This window comes from Phalaenopsis equestris, unplaced genomic scaffold (genome assembly GCF_001263595.1).
Source record: "Phalaenopsis equestris unplaced genomic scaffold, ASM126359v1 Scaffold000002, whole genome shotgun sequence".
Classification (NCBI taxonomy): Eukaryota; Viridiplantae; Streptophyta; class Magnoliopsida; order Asparagales; family Orchidaceae; genus Phalaenopsis; species Phalaenopsis equestris.
This window is the reverse complement of record NW_018164444.1, coordinates 48087146-48103559: the sequence shown is the minus strand read 5'-3', so window position 1 is coordinate 48103559 and position 16414 is coordinate 48087146. Positions and strand designations below refer to the sequence as shown.

The 16414-nt window shown below is 37.4% G+C and overlaps 1 long non-coding RNA gene across 1 annotated transcript; it reads right to left on the bottom strand.

Moving 5' to 3' along the window:
* Positions 1–1635: 1635 nt before the first annotated feature.
* On the bottom strand, positions 1636–13398 carry LOC110038459. Its single transcript, XR_002295428.1, has 3 exons — positions 13371–13398; positions 1827–1942; positions 1636–1749 (listed from the first exon to the last, which is right to left on the bottom strand). It is a non-coding gene; the product is annotated as an uncharacterized LOC110038459 (long non-coding RNA).
* Positions 13399–16414: the final 3016 nt, after the last annotated feature.

Genomic DNA, 16414 nt, shown 5'->3' with positions numbered 1-16414 from the left:
TTCTTTATAGCTTGAGGGGAATACCATTGCGGACTCCACCTGAGAGTTTCCCATCACGTGGGCAAAGGAGGCCTTTGCTAGTTCTACCAAAGAATAAGGAAGTGCCATCAGAGCAAGGGGATGTGGCTTCTGTCACCTGCAGCGAGAAGCTTGCATCAGGCTGGAGAGAAAGACGGGCGTAGAAGCAAACCAGAAGAATTGTTGTTGGGCCGGAGAGAAGCACTGGAGCAGACACGAACAGAAGAAGGGTCAAAATGACGGAAAGAACCGTCGTACGCGGAAAGCAAAGGCGCAGCGTCGAAACTGGGCGCCGACGCAGAAAGACGAGCCACGGAACTTGCAGCTCGACGAGTCCGCGATGAGGGATCGCGAAAATTTGTACCTCGTTGTCGACGATCGCGAAAAATGAATGCAGAATTCGTCGTCGTGTACGGAACTTCCGGAAAGCCAAAGACCAAAACAAGGAATCACCATCTGGCGAAACTCTAGCGGAGCAACCATCCATACTTGAGAGTTGAGGCTATTTTCATTTTTCTTATATATATATATATATTAATTTTTCAATTACTATTATGATTTTGAATCAAAATGAGATTAATATATAAAATATTTAATAAATATATGACATTAAAAAAAAATTATTCATATATAAGTATGGTTTTATACATTTGCTTCAACTCATGCTTTAACAAATATGTAAAGGATTTTGATAATAATAAATGACATATTAGTAAGTGGAATCAAAACTTTGATAGTAATAAATAATAAAAAAGTGAAGTCAAAATTAAAAAAAAAATCATTCTGCAAATCCATGCTCTCCCTAACAAAAATGCAACTTCCCACATGACCCCTAGCCTCCCACTATCTTTTTTGCCAAAACAAAAAAAATAAATAAATAAAATGAAAAACCATTCCCCCTAATCCTCAAGCAAATCTCTCCCGCAGAAATTTCTCCCTCTTTGTTTTCTCAAAAACCCACACACACTCCTTCCCACAGCTGAGTCTAGCTTCTCCATCTGCTAAAACTTCTCATACTATCCAAATGACCAGGAACCAGCTCCTTCCCTTACGCGTCAGCCATCTCCTTCCCCTCACATTTTCTCAAAAAAGCAAATACCCCCATCCCGTCTTTTATCTCTCCCGTTTCAGCAACAACTAATGTTCTACCACTCCCCTTGTCGGCATTTGCCTCCCTCTCAGTTCATTTCAAACCCGCAAACCTCCTCCTGCCAGTAAACTTTCCCGCTGACGAATGAGCCCAACACCACATTTCTCTCGCCAAGCCAACATCGATCAATGCAAAAAACCTCACATTTAGGGTTGTAATCGAGTCGAGCATACCATAGTTCGGACTTGGTTTGGTATAATTATAAGTTGTTCATGTTCGGCTTGAGCTTGTGTCAAGCTTTCATATATTGTTCAAGCTTGACTTGTTTATATTTTTCAATGTTTGAACTTTATTTGTACTTGAACTATGAGCATAAGATATAATAGCAGGAGCAAGCACTAAAACTATGAGCATAAGATTGAACTTATGAAATGTCAATATTGCATGGAATCATTGCAAATATATGGAAATAATCTGTAAAGCAAATGTATGGAACCATAAGAATAACCAAGTTTCACGACACTTACAGTAAAATTGCGACGCCAAGAGCTTGAAAAATAGGGATTCGAACTGTTCATAGAGCCCTCAACTATTACATGGATGTTCATCATTTCACCAATATCATTTACTAGTCTTCTGCACTGTAGAATGAATTTCTAAATAGTAGTACTTTTTAAATGGCCTGTGAGGCACTTGATTAACAGCATCAGGCAGTTACCTCGACAAAAGCTGGCTCAAAGCGGTAATTTTCTGCAACTGCCCAAATTAGCTGACGAGAAATATTGTTGCACAAGGACTTGTAGGATGAGAAAGCAATTTCCGCCTCGCTAATTGCTGAACATATGACAGTAAATAAATGCTCCTTGAACCACATTAATCCAAATATAACAAACCCTAATTAGAATGAAGAAATAATTTATTTTCAGACATGTTAGTTCTGTCCATATCAGCTACACCATTCATGTCAAATATCTAAAATATTTCTATATTGGTTTCTCATGTGGCGCCAAGGCCAACCTCTAAGAGAAAGTGATTCCTTTCTATCACCCAAACTCAAATGAAAAATGTATGAAAATTGGAACTAGCCTCTGAATTTTTCATGCTTGACCATGCCCCGTCCAAACTAGTGGTTCTTAACGGAAACCCTCAAAAACAAATTTTAAGTTCTAATGTACCATTCAAAATAAATTACTAATATACTACTTTAACTGAAGCATTATTTAGTGTTGTTAGAGTAAAGTGAAGCTGTTTTAGAAGTTAGGCATTGATAAGTTGGCCCAAAATGCGAGGCAAAACATAAAATCCATTTAAGAGGATAGAGTGCATGCTTTGCATCTAATCACAAATTGCTCCAAGCTCCTCTTAGAAAAGCATATAATTGTCATCAGGAAGTCATCAGGAGTATCCTGAAAGAGTAGCGAATACCAAAATTTTGAGAAGCCGGGTAAAATTTTGACGACTTTAAAATGTAACTCAAAATTTTCATCTCTAAAAATTCAATCAAAGTAATTTTATAAAATTCTACATGTCAAATCAATCAATTTGATATATATAACATTATGCATGAATTATAAGTATATGACAAGATATGAAATTTTGAAATAGTTACTTAAATAACATTTTAATTAAACTAATATAGTCTTCCTAAACTCACAGTAACACTGAAACAATCTCGTAGCCCGGCATGCAATGGCTGGATCCAGCTGTACAGCTGAGATTAAAGGAATCTAAGTTATATGCCGCATTCATTTTCCCTCTCCCTCACTTTCTTTTGCTCAGCTGAAGGGTCCTCGATTGCGGCACTATAGCACATGCGCGACCCGCAAGTAACCACAAGCTGCGATTCTGGGCTTCGGGGTGAAATCAGTAAAAGAGAATCATATTTTTGTTTTATTCCAGACATTTATTTTTTTACTCAAGTTTTCATTTTGACATATGCCACAAATTGGTGCACTTTTTTTTTTGGTAACTGTAGCACAGGAAAACTAATGTCGGAAGAGACGAAATTGATTTGTGGGCTTTTGTAAGGGCTTTTAGCATGAATTCAGTGAATTAAAGAAAGTATTAAAGTGATAGGAGGAAGAAGGAAGAAGGAAGAAGAATAGGCAGTCTCGGAGAAGAGTTAGTTATGTTGAAAAACTCGTTTGTTTATAAGATTTCGTAAATAAGTTATATTTTAGTTTAATAGTATTTAGACTTAAGAGTCTTTATCTTTTATCTTATAGTAAGAGTATAAGTATATTTATTTTCTTTTTAGAGCATACTAATAAGACTTAGACTTTTCTGACTTATCTTATACCATACTTCACCTCGGCACTTATCATTTATTTCATTCATTGGCAGGGGAAAACTTTTATGATGAAGAATGAAAATAGAGAAACAAAAGTTTTAGCTCAAAATATATGTATGTCTATTTTCAAAGCATGAAGAGTAATTGATCAGATTCGTGGACGTTCTTATGAGGAAGCACTCATGATACTAGAAGAACTAATGCCTTATAGGGCATCTTATCCAATCTTAAAATTAGTTTATTCTGCAGCAGCAAATGCTAGTCATAATATGGGTTTGAATGAAGTTGACTTATTTATTAGTAAAGCTGAAGTCAATAGAGGTACTATTATGAAAAAGTTAAAACCCTGAGCTCGATGACGTAGTTATCTGATAAAAAAAACCACTTGTCATATAAAGATTTTTTTAAAAGAAAAATATAAGATTTAGATTCCTATTTAAAAAAAATAGATGGAAAAATACTAGAAATAATAAAAGCTGAAGTATAAATCCACTTGGTTTCAGACTTGGAACAACTCAAAGTCATCATTCTAATTGTTTACACTAATTGACAACTCGAAAAGAGTTTGGGAAAACTCATCGCATGATTATTCCATCAATTCATATGAAATAATCTTATGCTAACTTAAAAAAATAATTCTCTGTAGGTTTTCATGCAATTCCATGTTTGAAATTGTTGCATGTAGAATTTTATACATATTATGAATGAATAGATGCATTGACTATATGAATGCAAATTAAATGCTCTTACAATACATGTGATTTTACTATTTCATAAATCTAATGAACGTGCTTATGAAATCATTGATTGGAGATATTCATTTCCTATGATTTATGAATATGATATATGAAATGCCTATGATAAATACTTGTTACAGGAGTTATGCTTTAAGAAATATCACATGTGATGTTATAGGTAAGTTATTACATGAATACTTATAAATACTAATGATAGAAAACGGTGAAATTCCCAACTCATGTTATTTGTGAGAATATTTATTTGCATTAATATATCAAAAAAGTACAAAAACTATGCATTATACATTGATGATGTACAAAAAAAGAGACATCGTCTACAATTATGGTAGTGAGTTCCTAATCTTCATCTACATTCAAAAAAAAAGAACCGCTAAAGGCACGCTTTGCACAAAAAAATGAGCGGCTCGGCCCTATTACATTCCCGCAGTGTATGGAAAAACAAACGTCAAAAGTTTAAAAGAAAAGCAAAATCCGACGTAATATGTGATTGTTGACGCCAAATGTCTCGCTTCACAGTGGCTTGTAAGAAATGCATAATATTGATATTATCTCCCTCGATAATAACCCCTTGAACTCTAGCATCCCCAGTTGACAAATAGTTTGGATCTCCGCATCTGCACTATTCCAATGCAAGAAATGGTGTCCGGTGGTGAGAAGATAAATGCCTCTTTCATCTGTAATAATACAACTGGTATCGACAATTTCGGACGGTAAGAGGGCACCATCGACTTTCACCTTGACCAGGAGAGGGAATGCCAGAAAAGAGTGGAAGAAACCAATCTGGAGCAATGGCTAGCATCCCACTGCTCGCGGAATAGATAAAGTGGCGTCATGGTAAGTGCTTTCAGAATGATAGTAGCAATAACAATGGGTGTGTCATTGGGTCGATTGTGGGTTTTGGTGTTGTGAGCACGCCAATTGTGATGCACCATATAGCAAAAGTAGCAGGCTTGTGGAAGCCCTCTTTTCGGAGTCCGGCTGAGACCATGAAAAGCTTCCTGAAAGTTGTTGAAATCGGGATAGTAATACCCATTCAGCCATGGTTTCATTAATCCTACAAAAAAAAGCACAGTTAGTAAAAAAGTGTTCACATTCTTCCACTGTCGGGCACCCCCATGGGCATTCGATCGTATTAGTAAGACCGTGTCAAACAAGCCAAGCCCGTGTAGGAATGGCATCATGGCACATCCTCCAACAAAACGTCTCCTCGCGAGGGTGTAATTACAGTTGTTTGATCCAACTGAGATCCATGTTGGAACATTGAAATTTACTCCATACGTGAGTGCCGTAATTGTTTTCCAGGAATGCTTCTTAATAAGCCCCACCAAATCTTCTTGAAGTTTACAAAATATTGGTACCTGCAGGATACTGGATGACATTTCCACACTAAATGCCTCATAAATTCTACATAGTATAAATATAATCCTTCTCATCTTTCATCATTCAGTTTGCCTTCCTTTGGTTTGTCTTGTTGTAGTTCTTGTGGTCCAAATCCTCCGGGCTTCATGAGGCATCACCAGGCTAGGTGATCTTATGCTCGCTCATCCTAAACCCCATAGACCCCAATCGTAATTTTTAACAAATCTAAAAACCTGTAGCCCCTCGGTAACATAAATATCCATTGAACAAGTTCATCGCAAGAGAGGCTTATCGTGGACCCAAGTCTGCTCCAAGACATTGATCTTCTCCCCATTTGCTACTTGCCAACGAATTGCCAGTAAAATGGAAGAAGCTCCCTCACATAAAACCTTCCACGTTATAGAGGTGCTACGGTTGTGTTCAGATCTCCAAATATTATCACCATATTTCTCAATTAAAAGTTTATGCAACAAAGACTCTTTATTCTGTAAGAAATTCCAGGCTAATCTTGCGTGTAACGGGCCCCTCCAAGCTTTGGGTGCATGGAAACTGATACTCACATCAGCCAAAGTTGGCACAACTTTTCCCAAGCCACATAATGAAGCGCACGTTGGTTTGCATTTTTACGCCACAAGAACTGCTCGACTTCTGGTATTCAGAAGGAGATGAAACATCGGAAACCGTCGAGTTCAGACGGTGATGGAACATAAGGAACAGTTGATACCAGAGAGGGTATTAATAGCGGTTAAGTTGGGGGGAAACCTTTATCAATAGCTAATGTAGCCTTCAAGCTAGGTGACGACCTAATGATATGACATGACAATAAAATAGTTGAAGCCAATTTAATTACAAGTGATATTGATATGATTAGATTGGTGATTATTATGAACATGAGTGAATGAATTATATATTTTATACAACAATCATGATGTTTTTCATTGTCTATTTTTTTTTTACATGTTCTATATGATTTTAGCATGTTGTAACTTATGTCTAAATATGTACAGTTATATGCGAGCATGCAAATTGTTTATTTTCCGTCTATAAAATTTTATTTTAACCTTGATTAATTATTGAGCTCGTTGCTCACTCTACATTGTTAATCTACAGGAAGGGATAAAGAGCACAAGGGCGAGTAGCAAGGTGTGACTTATATAGCTTTTGCATTCCATAATTTTGGAAGTTAGCACAGACTTTGGGATATATATTTTATTTATGTTAAATTTAACAGTTCTGTATAAATAGCTATCTTTTGATGATATGTCTTTCACGCTTCAAAGTATATGTGTGTGAATGAATTATGAAGTGTATCAAGTATGTCTATAGTGATTTAGTTGGACCAGTTCATCACCCACCAGGTCCTAATTCTGTAACTCAACATGAGTGTTAGTGAGAATTAGTCGGACTGAATTATCTGCCTCTGTCGCACCTCAGCCGATCCTTAGGGGGGTAGTTGGGGTGTTACAAGTAATGAGTGTGATGAAACATAATGCAATATCAAATGAGTTCAGGCGCGTAGATGACAAAAAAAAAATTACAATTCGAGTTAAATTAAACACCTATGTCCAATTTGATCCACTTAAGAAAAAAGAAGCTACGAATGATTTAACAAACAAGGGCACTCATTAGTCCTTCTCAAAACTCCAATATACCCACTCTCAACAACAAAAAAGATTTCTCAAATGTTTTAAGACAAATAAGACACTAGAATAACAGAAAAATGATGATAAATAAAGAGGATTAATCTAATGCTAAAAAAACCACCTGCTTCAGTAGTTTCTCAAAAATGGGCACCTTTATACCCCTTTTATGGATTTGATTCAAAGTTATTGACCCAACAATGCTTGCAATTAATTAGAATGATACTTTGCACCTACAAATGAACTTTCTAATCTTTTTTTATGCCTACTCTTCTCACTCAAATTAGCTTGTCCCATTGAATTTATTCATTTTAGCTTTCTCCAACCACAATTATTTCAATCAATGGAAGCTTAAAGCAAGAAGAGAACACGCCTTAAGCCTCGATTAATTCATGCATGGAATTACTTGCAAAAATTGGTTCAAACCCCTGATAATCAACCAACATTATGTTATTAAGCCATATGTTACCTCAATCCCATAGGTTAAAAAGTAAACACCTGATAAATACTTTTTTGAAATCTTCTCAATCTCTTCTAATAATAATGAGTAATAGAAAACAAATATTATTATTTATGAACTCTTCTCAATCTCTTCTAATAATAATGAGTAATAGATAACAAATATTGTTAAGACACGGAGGGCAAAAATTTAATAACCAATTTCACAACTTACCTTACTCTTCTTATGATGCCTTTCCATGCTCATCTCAGTAATCCACAAATAGGATAGCTAAGACAGCATTAAACTTCTCCCATTTGGGATGGACAAATATATAGTCATAAAAAAAGTTTTCACCGTTATACTGGAGTAAACCAAACCACGACACAAAACACGAATTTATTAATAACTTAAAACATGATTACTGCGATGATTTGCAAGAAAGAAAGACACTACGTAATTCAGAACAAAAAACAAAACGTTGCAACACACAAAAGCACAACAAGCCCGAAGAGGAGGGAATCTGGAGCAGTTGTGTCAGAGCGGTGGCTGCAGTGAAGGCCATAGAGGTGTTAGGAGAAAGTGAATCGGCCCTCGTCAAGGCTCGACCACAGCCGAAAGAAGCGGGGAACGTCGTCGAATACTGGAATCCGGAAGCGGCGGGATGGTGGCCGAAGCTGAGGAATGGAGGCATGGATAGCAGCACAGAAGGGCGGTTGGATCCGAGGAGCGGAGGCACGGAGCGCGGCAGGAGTCGAGCAAAGGCGAGGGAAGACCGTGAGCTGCTGGAAGGAAGGAGGCAACGACTGGAGGCGCCGGGACAACCTGACAGGGGCTGGGGACTGCGGCCTGTTGGGAATGAGGCGACAGGAAGAAATGCGAGCAGAGAAGCATCTGACGGCGGTGCTGGGAGGGAAGCAGGAAGCTGCGATTGCATGAAACTACAGTGCAGGCGTATGGAAGGGACAGCAGGGAGTCCGAGACTGCAGGTAAAATGGAGTGGAGGCACCTAGATGGGGAAACCGGAAACTGTGACTGCAGAGGATACCATAATGGAGGCGTCTGGAGGGGGCAGCAAGGGTTGTGACTGCAGAGAAGCTGCAGTGCAGGCGGCTGGAAGGGGGAAGCAGAGCTGGGACTGCAGAGAAGCCGCTGTGGAGGTGCCAGGAAGGGCAGTAAGGAGCTGGCCGGCCGATAGAAAAGGTGGTTGGGACAAAGTCGAGCTGCTGGCGGACGGGAAGTGATCGAAAAGATGAAGATAATCACCACCTCGGACAGAGTTACAACCGAAGCACCTTCCTCGTCGTCGGATACAACGCTCAAAGAAAAAATGATCAACCAGTACTGAAATAAGATCTTAAAAATCAACTCCCTAACTCTAAACACAACAGCTCCTATTTATTAAAGAGATTTAACCCAATTAGAAAACATTAAATTAAGAAAGAGCATAAAATTAGATCTCATATTTAAAAAAGAGAATCAAATCAGATTTGAGACTTTTAGGAAATGTTTTTAAAATAGGAGAAGAAATAAAATCAGAACTCAATATTTTAGGAAGGTTTTAGAATTAAGAAAGGCCTAGGATAGGAGAAAGGAAAGGAAGAAAAAGGCAGTAGGATGGGAGAAAAAAATGAAAAATAAGTAGAAGGAGAGGGTGGTGGGCCCCCTCCAAGAGGTCGGCCTAGTACCCCCCAGGACCCCCACGTCAGTCTCCCGAAGTCGGGGGAGCTTCGACCTCAGTTGTCAAAGCTTTTGGATCCTCAAAGTACGGAGTAAGATCGACAATGTTGAAGGTGGCTGAAATTCTTAGTCTCCTAGTTAGCCAACCTTGTATGTATTGTCATTGAGTTTTTACAGAATTCTGAAAGATCCATCTGCTCTAGGTTTCAGTTTTTCGAAAGCTCCTATGAAGAATCTCCTTTTTCAACCAGATCCAAATGAAATAGCCTTCTTTGATGTTTTCTGTTTTGTCTCGTAATCTCTTTGCCAACTTCTTCATGTATTTGTTGGATTTCATGAAACCGTTCTGTAGCAACTTGGCTGAGTTTTGATGGTGTTAGGAGTGGATCTAGATCAAGTGGTGAGAGTAACGCCTAATTTCATCGCCAGGTTTCATCCATATCTGGTGGTATCCGTTGCGTAAATTGGTCTTCGAGAACAAAGTGGCTCCATGTAACTGGTCCTCCAGAAGATCGTCCAGTCGAGTTATTGGGAATCGGTATTGATTGTGATTTTGTTGATGGCTCTGCTGTATATGCACATCCTCCATATTCCATCTTTCTTGGGTTCCATAAGGTCGGACACGACGCACAAACTTATACTTTCTCTAACTAGCCTTCTGGTGATGAGGTTTTGTACTTATTGTAGGAGTTCCTCATATTCTATTGGCCTTAGCTTGTATGCAGGTCGGTTTGGTAGGAAGGATCCCGATATAATATAACATGTTGAATGTCCCTTAGTGGTGGTAGTCCTTTTAGCAGATGTCTGTCATGACGTCCTGGAAGTCTTTTAATAGAGTTGTAGGCGTGCCAGTATTATGTTTTCTTCCTCGGACCCCTCAAGTAGGGCTAGGGCTAATGCCATCGGCGCTTCTCTAATTGATTGCATGAACATGGCTCTTGGAGCGATTGTTTCCTTGGTTGTTTACTCCTCTTACTTCTTTACTTGGTGGTAATATGATGTGTTTGCCACCTTTCTTGCATGAGTATGTGTTTTTAAACCCGTCATGTTGAGCTTTGCAGTCGTATCGCCAAGGTCATTCCAGTAGAATATGACGGTCCATGGGAACGACGTCACACCATACTTGTTCCTTTAATTGGTTGCCTATCGAGAACTCCCTATCGAGAACTCAACAAGAGAACTCAACAAGACATTGTTGATTCACGTGGATTTCATTCTCTTTTTCAGCCAAGTGAGGGAATATGATTGGGGATGTTTTTGCGTAGGTAATTCAAAATTTGCCACCATTAATATTGATATGAAACTTTCACAACTGTCATTGTCGATTATCAAGCTGCAAAATTTAACTTTAACTATACACTTTATGTGGAAGATACTGTGTCATAGCCATGACTGATCTCGTGTTGGTTTTGATTGTAAGTCTCGTTGTATGACTAATAAATCACCTTCATCCTCCGAGAGCTAATGTGATTCATTGGTATCTTCTTCTAGTTTCTCATCCTCGCTTTCCTCCATGACACCTTGGTTTTTAAAAGAGACAATTCGGTTTCTGAGAAAGCTGGAGGCAATGTGGTCAAAACCATGGCATCTAAAACACTTTTTGGCTGGCATTGACCCTGCAGAGCTACATTTTTCGAGTTTCTTGCTGCGTAGAACAGTTTTTGCATTCTTGAATGTTGTTTTCCCTGTTCCTGGCGTACCATTGTCGGTAGGTGTGGTTACTGTGGTTGGCTTGTATAAGGATTACTGTCGGAAGGAAGACTGCGATCTGGTCTGCTTTTGTTGCCCTTCAACTTTCAAAGCTAAGGTTTGTACGTTACTTAGCGAAAAATAAAGTTGTAATTGAACTACATTGCTAATGGTGGGCTTCAGGCCTCCGAGGTAGTGGGCGATGGTATGCTCCTCTTGTTCGATCAAGTCGCACTTGATTTATGAGTGATCATTCTTCTACTGGCATCTCTCTTTATTGTAAGTTGTGGAGCTTCAAAAACATATCTTGACGGTAGTGTGGTAGCAAGTTTTTTAGTAGTAGTGCATTCTTCATTTTGTCCCATTTCGTGATTTTGTCAGTCGTCCCTCATTCGTTGACGTTGCAGGTTGTCCCACCATAACAAGGCGTTTTTTTTCAGTTTAATAATTGCTAGCTTAACCCTCTTAACTTCAGGTATCTCCTTGTATTCAAAAGTTCATTCGACCGCGCGCAGTCAGTCAAGAAATTCATCTGAATCCATACAACCATCAAATTTAGAGAGATCTATTTTAACGCCGAAGTCGCGGTGGTCTCGGGGTTTCTTCTAATGGTCTCCTCTGGTATTGGATGTCAAAACGACATGGGTCGTATTTTTCGTCACTTCCATCTTCCTAATGGAACAGATTGAGATCGTCATCTCTATCTTCATGTTGACTTTCTAGGTCACAATCGAGGGTTACTCGCCTTGGGTTCCTTAATCTAGTTTTTTCAATTATTGTTGCAGACGGTGGATTTCACGCTATAGCGCCTCCCGAGTGAGGGTGGAAGGGAACAAGAGGAGAAGGGGTCAGCGATTCTATTGAGCAACACATGAATTATAATCCGACGACAATAGAGAAATTGATCCATCAGTACAAAGGTTTAATCAGTGTACCTTAAGTTCCTTGCTATGATTAGAGAGTGAGTGGGTCTCACTACAAAAAAGAAATAAATTAAACTGAGGCTTATGCCAATAAAACACATGAACCCCATGTTTATATAAACTTATGATTAATTATCAACCAAAATCTAATTAAAACAAATATGTTCTACCTCATGGAGGCTTACATTAAGCTTACATCAAAAAGGCTCGAGGTAAGCAAATAACTTTTCTTAGGCAATCAGACACTGATATGTGCAATTGGTTTGGTTCACAAACAAGCTACCTAAGGAAGGTAAACTCGAACCTACCTAGGCAGTAGGTTTAGTCAAAATGGATCTAGATGTACCTTATATATACATTTTTTTAAAGAATATTATATTGCAGATGACTTCTTTTTTTTATTAATACAACTCACTGCTTACCTTCTTTTGAAGGTAAGTTCAAAGATTGAGCACACACTTCAAAAAACTGCATTGAAACAAGTATTTCAAATTCCGGAAAAAAACTAAGTGTCACCATTTCTTGCCAAAACAACTAAGGCCCTAAGGTGTTGTCAAGTGAACTGCAAGTTTAAGCTAAGTCAAGGTGCATGAAATTTAGTGATGTGCAATACCAAATAGGATCCATGTAGCCAGATCCACTTAGTGGATAAAGGCTTGTTGTTGTTGTTGTTGTACATGTTGACATCCTAAGATTCGTTCAAAGAAGTAGCATCTTTTACATTTAACTGTGTGAAACACCTCACCATATGCCCAGTCAACAATTTTAGCTAAAATTTTCATTAACGAATTTCAAGTCAAACAGTTCAACAAAAGCAGTTTTCCAGAATTCTTTTACTTCTCATTTGAAATTTATCCAAACTTCAGACAACATCAATAGGACAAAACAGGCCTACAAATACTTGGTAGGTTGACTCTGGATTTTAGACAAAGCAAAATCCAACTCAAAAATTGTATCCAGCAACATGACCGGATGACTAAAAAGCAAGGAAGCAAACCGATATGAAATACCAACGTGAAATTGGCTTAAGCAACTTGAGGTTAAGGTTCTTGGTCTTAGGCCTTATTTCTTGATTGTGAGAAAGAATTAAGCAATACATCGAGCAATGACAACATATTGATTATTGAACTTTCTTATTAGAGGCAAGTAAGGAACAGAAATGGTTCCTTACATACTTTTATGCAACCAAAAGCAAAATAGAAATAAATCCCCAAACAATAGTTTCATCATCTGACAGGAGACATTTAAATCCATAATTCTAAAGTAACCCCAAGAACATGCCAGATAAAATATAAGAACATTTTGAGCATTCACCCTCCGGAACATAGCTAGGTTGATGGGATAATATAAAAAGTTAATGCAAATACAAATAAAAATACAATAACTATAAGGAAAAGAAAACAACTAGCCCAATTTTTTGGTCTTGAAATGCATAAGACTCAATGATTGAATCAGAAGTATCGTACGAATTGGAGGTTACTTACATCCACAGGCTGGTTTCTCTTCAAAGCCGTCATGTCCAACAATCATGCAGCAGAAAGAACCAAGTCAGAAAAAATCTTTTGATAAAGTACAATGAAGAATTATGTAAATTTATAATACAAAGAATGCATAAGCAGTCGTCAGTTGTCGCTGCATATATCAAAGAGCTATATATTTCTCAATTTTCTTCATGAAATAGAGATGTTACTATTAGCGTCTCTTCAATAGCTAAATGCATTATTTTACAGTATGAATCTCATGGAAACACTTTTTAAAATAGCAAATACAATTCAAGCCATCATCGGGACATAGAAAAGTTTCTAATTGAAAAATGACCACTTCTAAGTAGCTAAAACAAGTAATTGTTTCCCTTTTTTTGTTTCTAAAGAAGAAGTTCCTTTAGAAAACCTTGGGCAGATGTAGAAGAATGGTATAAGTATATTATGGAACACCACAATCTACATGCTTTTAAGCCTGCCTTATTTTATTAATCCATGACATTGCTCATTATTATGCTTCTTACAATGAGTTCTTTGATTTTGTATTTAACATAATCCCAAAGCTTTGCAGTCAATACAGGTCGATAGCAAGTGATAGTGGTAAGAGGAGGATATGAGGCATAAATTACATTTATTTGCTAACAGTAGAAAATAAGGCAAACGAGATGACGTACTAATGATAAAGTAAAATATCTCCCACAATTTCAGCACTTTTTGTCTAAGTAGCTCATACAAGATTACTTCAGAACCTTTTTAAGAAAAAATATAAAGTAAAAAATAACCCTCTTCTGATTCTTCGCCTGCATATTTTCTGTCCGGACTTGTTTATCTCATCACACCCCCATAATTTACACTTTTTTGCTTCAGCTTCATCTCTGGCTTTTTTCTGTTTCACATCCCAGATGCAGTGTGTCCAGCCAATTCTTTCATTTCAGATCTTAAGAATAAGATAACTATGGGTAAACAATTTATGAGTTCCTTTTTTTGATCTGGTTGTTATGGGTAGGGTTGTAAAAGAGCCGAGCTTGAGCGAGCTCAGGATTAGATCGTGTTTGGCTGGTTCGAAATTACTCGTGTTCGAAATCGGCTCGTGTTTGAAATTGGCTCGTGAATAGTGTGTTCATGTTCGGCTCAATTTAAATATTATTGTTCGTGTTCAACTTGTGTTCGGCTTAAAATTGACTCGTTAAAATTAATTGAAAAAATAGATCGAGGGTGTTGGATTCGAACCTACGCCAACTCTATGCAATATATATAATATAAATTTAAACTTAGACATAAATATACATATATATATATATATAATATATTATTAAATAATATATTTAATTTTTTTATTCCGAACTAAAACGAGCTGAACACGAGCAAACAAAGGGTTGTTCCTGTTCGGCTCGTTTTTAATTCGAGTTTAAAAGATTTGTTCGTATTCGACTCATTTACTTAACAAACAAACCGAAGACGAGCTACTTAACGAACCAAATACGAGTTATTTGCAAACAATGAGCTTTTTTGACAGCCCTAGTTATGGGATAGATTGAAAGTATGAAGGCCTTAAATGAAATCATACTTGGTGGCTTGGGAATAATCACCATGCATGGTTGGCGCTGGCAATGGATAGCAAATGTATGGTTGGTCAGCATAGTCATGACAAGAGATTGAGGATACTCAACATAGGCATTCTTATAAATGAAGGGTAGCCATGCAAACATTAAGTTTAAGCTTTTCATAATAGAATGATACTGTATTGAGATATGCAAATCAACATTTTTAGCCTTTATTATTTTATTTTTTTCATTTCATAGTTTTAAAATTTTTTATTAGTTTATTTTGGTGTAAATATGCTAATGATGATGATATCTATAGAGACCAGGCTGTGTTCTATAATGTTAATGCTGATGTAGAATGATTCAATGCTGGTTTGTTGATTATCTAAGCATATTTGATTCGTTGTTAGTTTTAATTTTTGGATTTGTATTTTGCTACCTATGGTTGGTTGTCCTTGAAGTTGTTCCCAGAAACTAATTGAAAAGGTGGCTGTTTCCGGGATTTGCTAAAATTTTGACTTACGGTTCTAACATTATGGTTGATTCAGAAGTTTAGGAAACTGTTACTTTCGGTCATGACACTGAACTGATTTTGAGATTTGTAAGCCTTGATTTTTGCTTTTGGTACTTCAGCAAATACCTTTAGGCATTTTGAGATTATAAATACAGTATATACGAAGAATGTAAGGAAAAATATAGCTTAAATAAATTTCTACCTATTTCTCAAGCTTGGGGGTTGATTGGATATAAAGTCTTAAAATCCAATACAAGTCTCGATTAAAATTTCTAGGTAAAGCCGTCTCCTTGTACTAAAATGAGACCTATATCCTCTTATAGTGTGAATCTGATGCGGGAGCTGAACCAGCAGGACCGCAATCCACAGGATCGCAGAACCACAGCGATCACGGTGAACATTCCGCATGGCATGTATTCCTGGAATTAAGTCAACATATTTTTATTTTTTTCTGTTTCTTTGCTGATATCCTATTTTCTAATTAAGTTATTTCGTATTAAAAGATTTTTATACATACTATGTGATGGTTGTTTGGATTTGAGGTTTGGATTTTATGAAATTGGATAGCCTTTTTCCAGATTTCTGCTATTCGGAATTCTATATTATACCATTTTGCTGCTCACCCGCTGTTTTCCGCCGGACGGCCACCGAAACCTCTACTAACTACTGTTTACAGCAGGAAATTGAAGTCCACTAGCATCCAATTTGCTGCCCAACAGCCATGCATGCCAAATTTCACCGGCAGGAAATTGAAGTCCACAAGCATCCAATTTGCTGCCCAACATCCATGCATGCCAAATTTCACCCGCCCCCTATCCTCCCACTCCCGTCACCAATACTACAACTTCCCTAATGCCCTTTTGTGTTCTATCATTGTAATAAACTGTTCTTTTATAATGAAAATAATTTACCTATACCAACGTCGTTAGAGGATAAGTGTCACTTGAGTGAAGTCAAACAATGATTTATCCCCTCATTTTGTTTCAAAC